Source organism: Monodelphis domestica, chromosome 1, assembly GCF_027887165.1.
Source record: "Monodelphis domestica isolate mMonDom1 chromosome 1, mMonDom1.pri, whole genome shotgun sequence".
Taxonomy (NCBI): Eukaryota; Metazoa; Chordata; class Mammalia; order Didelphimorphia; family Didelphidae; genus Monodelphis; species Monodelphis domestica.
The window spans coordinates 333007793-333013792 of record NC_077227.1 but is presented as its reverse complement, the minus strand read 5'-3'; the positions used below and the strand labels follow the sequence as shown (position 1 = coordinate 333013792).

At 38.5% G+C, this 6000-nt stretch overlaps 1 long non-coding RNA gene across 1 annotated transcript in view; it reads right to left on the bottom strand.

Annotated features, from left to right (window-relative positions):
- Window positions 1-1210: 1210 nt before the first annotated feature.
- Window positions 1211-6000, bottom strand: part of LOC130456362 (uncharacterized) — a 77587-nt gene continuing 72797 nt past the window's right edge. The window contains exon 2 of the long non-coding RNA XR_008915107.1: window positions 1211-3520. This is a non-coding gene — a long non-coding RNA (uncharacterized LOC130456362). The remainder of the gene's footprint in view (window positions 3521-6000) is intronic.

Genomic DNA, 6000 nt, shown 5'->3' with positions numbered 1-6000 from the left:
GTTTCCCTGTCTGCTGAAGGATTTTATGAGATTAAGCCCAGTCAAGTTGAACTTGCAGAGCTGGGTGTGCCCTGAGGCCAAAACCTTGGGTTGGGGGGAGCAATATGGAGTGTCTCTGCTGCTGCAGCTAGGCTGCCCGCTCTGCATTTCTTCTCCAACTGCTTCCCCACCACCTGTGTTCAATGCTCTGAGCCTGGCACAGCTTTGCCCACAATGTACTCCCTCCAGACAAGGACCTGTGCCCACCCAGAGGTTCCAGCTACCACTGGAGGCTCAGTGCTCAAAGTGGAAGAGGGGTCCTGGTACCTTCCTTCTTTCTTCCCCTTAAACTGAAGTGTTTTTGAATTCAGGCTTTTGGGGGGGCATATCTTTTAAGTTGAGTCCAGCAAGAGGGTTCCTTGGCTCTGTCCTGTTGTTGGGTTTGATTTTTCAGTCCTTTAGGAGCACTTAGTTTGTAATTGGTAAGGAAGGGATTTCAGAGGTCTGAACTTTTGATGCTTCTATGCCACCATCTTGACTCTGCCTCCAAAAAGTTTTCATTTACAATCATATATCATAACCTGTTCAGCCATTTCCCAGTTGATAGACATTCCTTATACCTGAGCTTTTTGAGCAGGAGAGAGTGATATGTCAGCCCTTTGCCTTCAGACTATCAATTTGGTAGCTTTATAGAAGATGGATAGGAACAGGAAGAGACTTGTGGCAGAAAGGCCAACACAGTCAGAAGTGATGATTGCTAGAATATAGATGGTGTCCATGTGAGTGAGGAAAAGGGGATAGACGGGTGTGAAAAGTTATGAGGGTTGAATTGGTAACTGCATTTTTGGGGAGAGGGAGGATATGGGGTCAAGGATGATTCAGAGCTTACAAATATGGATGACTTGAAGCATGGTGCTGCCTTTGACAGCAGACAGACATTTATAAAGAGATGGACTTAATGAGGAAAATAGGAAGTTCTGTTTTGGACATTTGCGTCTAATATACCTATAGGTCATATAGGGGAAATATCTGGCAGGTAGTTGGTGATACAAGTTTGGATCTCAGGAGAGAAATAAAGGCTAGATGAGGCAGAGAATGAATGAAAATTTGGAGCTGAGAAGGAAAAGGGAGTGAAAAAGGAGGAGAAGAAACAGATGGAAAGACAGGCAAAGAAAAGGAAAGGGGAAAGTGAAAGACAGAGAATATTATGTTGAAATAAAGAGACCAAGCATCACTCAGAGAAATAATTTATTTGGCTGTGCATATGCTTGCAAAACAAACCAGTTTAAAGGCTCTCATTAACTAAGAATTCAGAACTTTGGTCTTTACTCAATTAATATACAGTTTGGAGGGAATGAAAAATGGGACAAGATGGTGAAGTTGGGTGCTTAACGGAGGAGGGAATCAGGAGACAGTGAATTGTAGGTGAATGTTGGACAAAAGGAACTGGGAGACAATCAAGAGGCACTGAGGAAAAAGTGAGAAAGAGGTTGTTCTATAACATTCTTTACCTTGTCTGACTCTTAGAGGATGGAGTAATCTTGTGACTTCTCCAAACTCAGGTTACTTTGTAGAATGTTGGATCAAGGCAAAACTGAGTTTGAAGGGATGGCAAAATCAAATGAAAAGTTCTTTTTTAAGGTTGGGGGAGATCTGTGCAGGTTTGTAAGCATCAGATAAAGAGCCAATAAATAATGAGAGTCAAAATTAGAGATAGGGTGACTGAAAGATTAAGGAGTCAGTCTAGAGAAGACAGAAGAAGGTGGGATCAAAGGTACAAGAAGAGGGGTTGGCCAAGGCAAGTGAGACTACTTCCCCCTCTAAAATTAGAGCAAACAATCAGTTTTCCTGGAATGGTTCACATCCTTTGGTGACCATGATTCAGGTACTTTTGTGTTGTGAAAGCCCTTGCATCAGAGATCATGCTCTTAGAAACAAGCAAGAGAGCACGGAACAAGGACCACAGGGGATGAGGATACTTCTGCCTTTGCGACTGCTGCCAAATTTCAGCTGAATCGCTAGGTTTTTTAATATTCCACTGTACATTTTCAACAGTCTTCAAGGGTTCCCTGTTCCCCACATAATCATTCCCAAACTTTTCAGCCTGATATTCAAAGTCCTTCTAGTTTTTGGTCCCCATCATTCTTTCCAGCCGTGTCTTCTGTTACTCCAAGGAATAATGGGTAAAATATTGGAGAGTGGGGAAACTTAGCAAGTTCCTTGGTAAAGTTTGAGGTGATATCCTCAAATATACTTTGGTATAGTTTGACTAAGGAACAGTAGGAATAGATACCATGGGAGTTTAATAAGAAGTTGAAAGATTGTTGTGTGACAGTGAGGACTCAGTTGAAATTCCAAAAGATTTGTTATGGATTCATTCAACATAATTGTGAGACCACTTCCAGTGGTGCTCAGCAGCTGGCAATGAGGAATGGAGAAGGCATATGAAATGTACCATTGGGAATTGGGGTTTGAAAGGGATGAGTAGAAATAGGACAAGGAAAGGAAGGAAAGAAATAAGCATTTATCAAGCATTTACTACATGCTGAGGAGTGTGCTAAGTGTTTTACAAATATTATCTCATTTGCTCCTCACAACAACCCTGGGAGGTAAATGTTATTTCCATTTTTCAGTTGAGAAACCTGAAGCAAATAGAGGTTAACTGTTTTGTCTAAGGTCATTCAGCTAGCAAGTGTCTAATGCTGGTTTTGAATCCAGGTCTTCCTGACTTCAGGCCCAGCACACCATTCACTCTGTCATCAATTTCTGCTAAAGAAGAAAGGAATTCCAGGATATATGACAATATAAAGTTCAGTTGGCTAACAAAACACAACCAGACTCTTCTCTCATTTATAGGGATATGTATCTATTCCATTTAATTCCTCTATATTTATATAGTTTCTCCTGTTTATGAAAACTTGTGATTATCTGTACCCCAGGGGCATGCTGCAGTATGCCTCCATTGCCTTTGGAACTTCCAAACATAATCAATGTAGGTCTTTCCTCTCTCCTCACACTGATTTCTTTATTACAAGTATCAAAAATCTCTACTTATTGCCATCATTGTCCATACCAGATGAGAATTTAGGGATTATTAAATTTAATTCTATTCAAAGGCAAACAACAGATCATAAGTAATGAAAACAATGGCAAATAATTGGAAGACAAAGATTGTAAGGTGGCAGCTTTCTGACCTGCCTGCAGTGGAAGAATGGGATCAGTTTCTCTCTCATTTCTCTGCCTTCTCCACAAAGAAGAAGGTATCATTTATTAGCTTAATAGGAATACAAGCTTTGAGATATCTCTTTTTAAACAGGCAATAGAGGTGGAAAGTTAAACTCTGACTACTCTGCAACATCAAAAATGCCATCTATCACTTTTTAGCTTTGAAATCTATTTCACAGAGCTAGAGTTTGCAGAGTCACAGAAGAATGAAAAGGAGTGATGGCTGTCCAGAAGCCGCTCCTGCCTTCCCACTTCTTCCTGGAGTATTGGGAACAAGATGGACAGAGAATTCTTCTTCTCTTCCAGCTTCTTTCTCCTAGAAGGAAAAAAAGGCAACTTAAAAAGACCACCAAATGCTAAACACAAGTGTAGCATTTTCTTTGAGTCCCCCATCTCCATAGTACTGATTACAAAAAAGATGCTACATTAGAACACAAACTCCTTGTCCTAGCTTTCATAGTATGGTTACAACCAACCTTTGCATCCACCCTTTTGTTCAATTTTTTTCTTGCCTTTATTCACCTTTCTACAACTACACATTCTAGCCCCTGTGCCTAGGATGAACTCCTGTGCCTTCCCCTACACATACACATACTCATATCACCCAATTGATATCCTTTCTTTTTTTCAAGGTCCAGCTTAGGTGCTTTTTCAAAATGAAACTTTTCATGATCCCTCCAGTAAGAAGTAATCCCTTCTCAGTGAATTTATTCAGCTATTCTTTTTCTACTTGTCTTGTTCACATTTAACCATTTAAAATTTTTATCTTGTATTATTGTTATTTGTGCACAAATAGTATTCTCCTCCTAGGTTGTATGGTTCTTGAAGACAGAGACTATGGTGTTCTGTTACAATTTATCTCCAGCCCTTAGCTTGGTGTTCTGCACCAAGTAAGCATTTTGAAACTACTTGTTATTACTGTTTTATGTTAATTAGGAGGGATCTTCAATATTATCTTATTTAAACTAAAGCCTAGAAAGGTGAATGGTTTTCCTATGATCTGGAACTGGTAACAAGGTTTCTTTCCCAAAATCCCATATGCTTTTCTGATTTCTTGCCTAGAGATGGTATATTTAAGACTTTGAGCTAGGCTTCACTCATTTCATCTACTATTGAAAGTCTGCATTATATAATAACGTATGTATTATATAACATTTAGGTATTACTTAATACTTTCTTTGAGAAATAAATTCCATTTACTATGTATGGACCGACTATGTACTCTATATTGTGCATGGACCTGTGAACAATGTTTTACTGGTTTTATGATCAGTGCAAGTACCTCTAGTCATGCCCTCTTATTCATGTCCCTCTATAAGGTCTTTCTAAAGGAACTACCAATTTATCAAAGATCTTCCTCTAGTTCTTTGAATAATCCATGAATTATATAATACAACAAAGATCCTATTCAGGTACTAACAATTGCCCCAATTTATATGACTGGGCACCCTCTTTTCTGATAATATGAATAATAAATGCTGTAATTAAATAATACTTTTGTGTGTGTGATTCATCATTTGGCAAGATGCCATAGTTTTAGTTTAATTTTTTAAAACCCTTTCTGTCCATCTTAGAATCAATACTATGTACTGGTTCCAAGGCAGAAAAGCTGGAAGGGCTAGGAAATAGGGGTTAAGTGACTTGCCCAGGGTCACACAGCTAGGAAGGACCTGAGGTTGCATTTGAACTTAGAACATCGCATCCCTAGGTCTGATGCTATAGTTTTATAAACTCACTATTAAGGCTTTTAAAAAAATTCTTAAATTTTTTTTTCAATTACATGTAGAAAAAAAATTTAAACAATTATTTTCTGACATTTTAGGATTCAGGTTTTCTCCCTCCTTCCTCCCATTCCACCCTCTCTCCCTCAACCCAAGGTAGTAAATAGTCTGATATACTAGTATTTTCATGTAAGACATAGGTTTAAATAACATTCATCCAGAGTACTACAACTGCTACGTCTTTTTAACTCCTTTTATTTTGCTTACAGTTTGGCTCTCCTGAATTAGTGATACATCATGCTTTTCACCTCTAAAGAATCACCAGGAGAATATTGCTCTCAAAATGAGAAGGTTTTTCCAACAGGGAGTAATTATGGTTCCTTGGAAGTCTGCATAATTTCCTAATGGCCGCTAGCATTTAAATAGTACTTAAAGGTTTGCCAATTGCTTTAAACATAATTTCATTTGATCCTCATGACAATCCTGGGAGGTAGGTACTATTTTTTATTTCTACTTTACAGATGAGAAAACTGAGACTAACAGAGGATATATGACTTGCTTAGTAAGATAGTAAGTGTCTGAGACAGGATTCTCTGATCCTATCCACTGTGCCACCCAGTTGCTTGACTGCCTTTCCAAATTCTATTGTTTATGTACTGTTCCTCCTGTTTAAATCCTTGTCCAGCTCTTGCTTATATACAGTACTGATCATACACATGTGTAGATTGTGAACCTTAAAAATTCCGAGACCCTACTTCATAAGATTGGATTAAGACCATTCCCCACTTGGGCAGTGAACTCTACTCAGATCAGGAATGTGAGAACTCTACTTCACCATACTTAAGCATGCCTTAGGGGAAGATAAAGTTGTAAACTCTTTGCTGAACAATGAAAAGTACTTAAACCCATACTTATAATAAGGCAAAAGGTTCACAGGATACACAAATGCACATATACATGCACACTGTGTATTTTGTGTGTGTATGTCTATATCTGTATATAAATCACATAGTGTATAAATGCATGTATACACAAATTCAGGTAGCCTTCATAAACTTTAGGAAAAAATAATCTC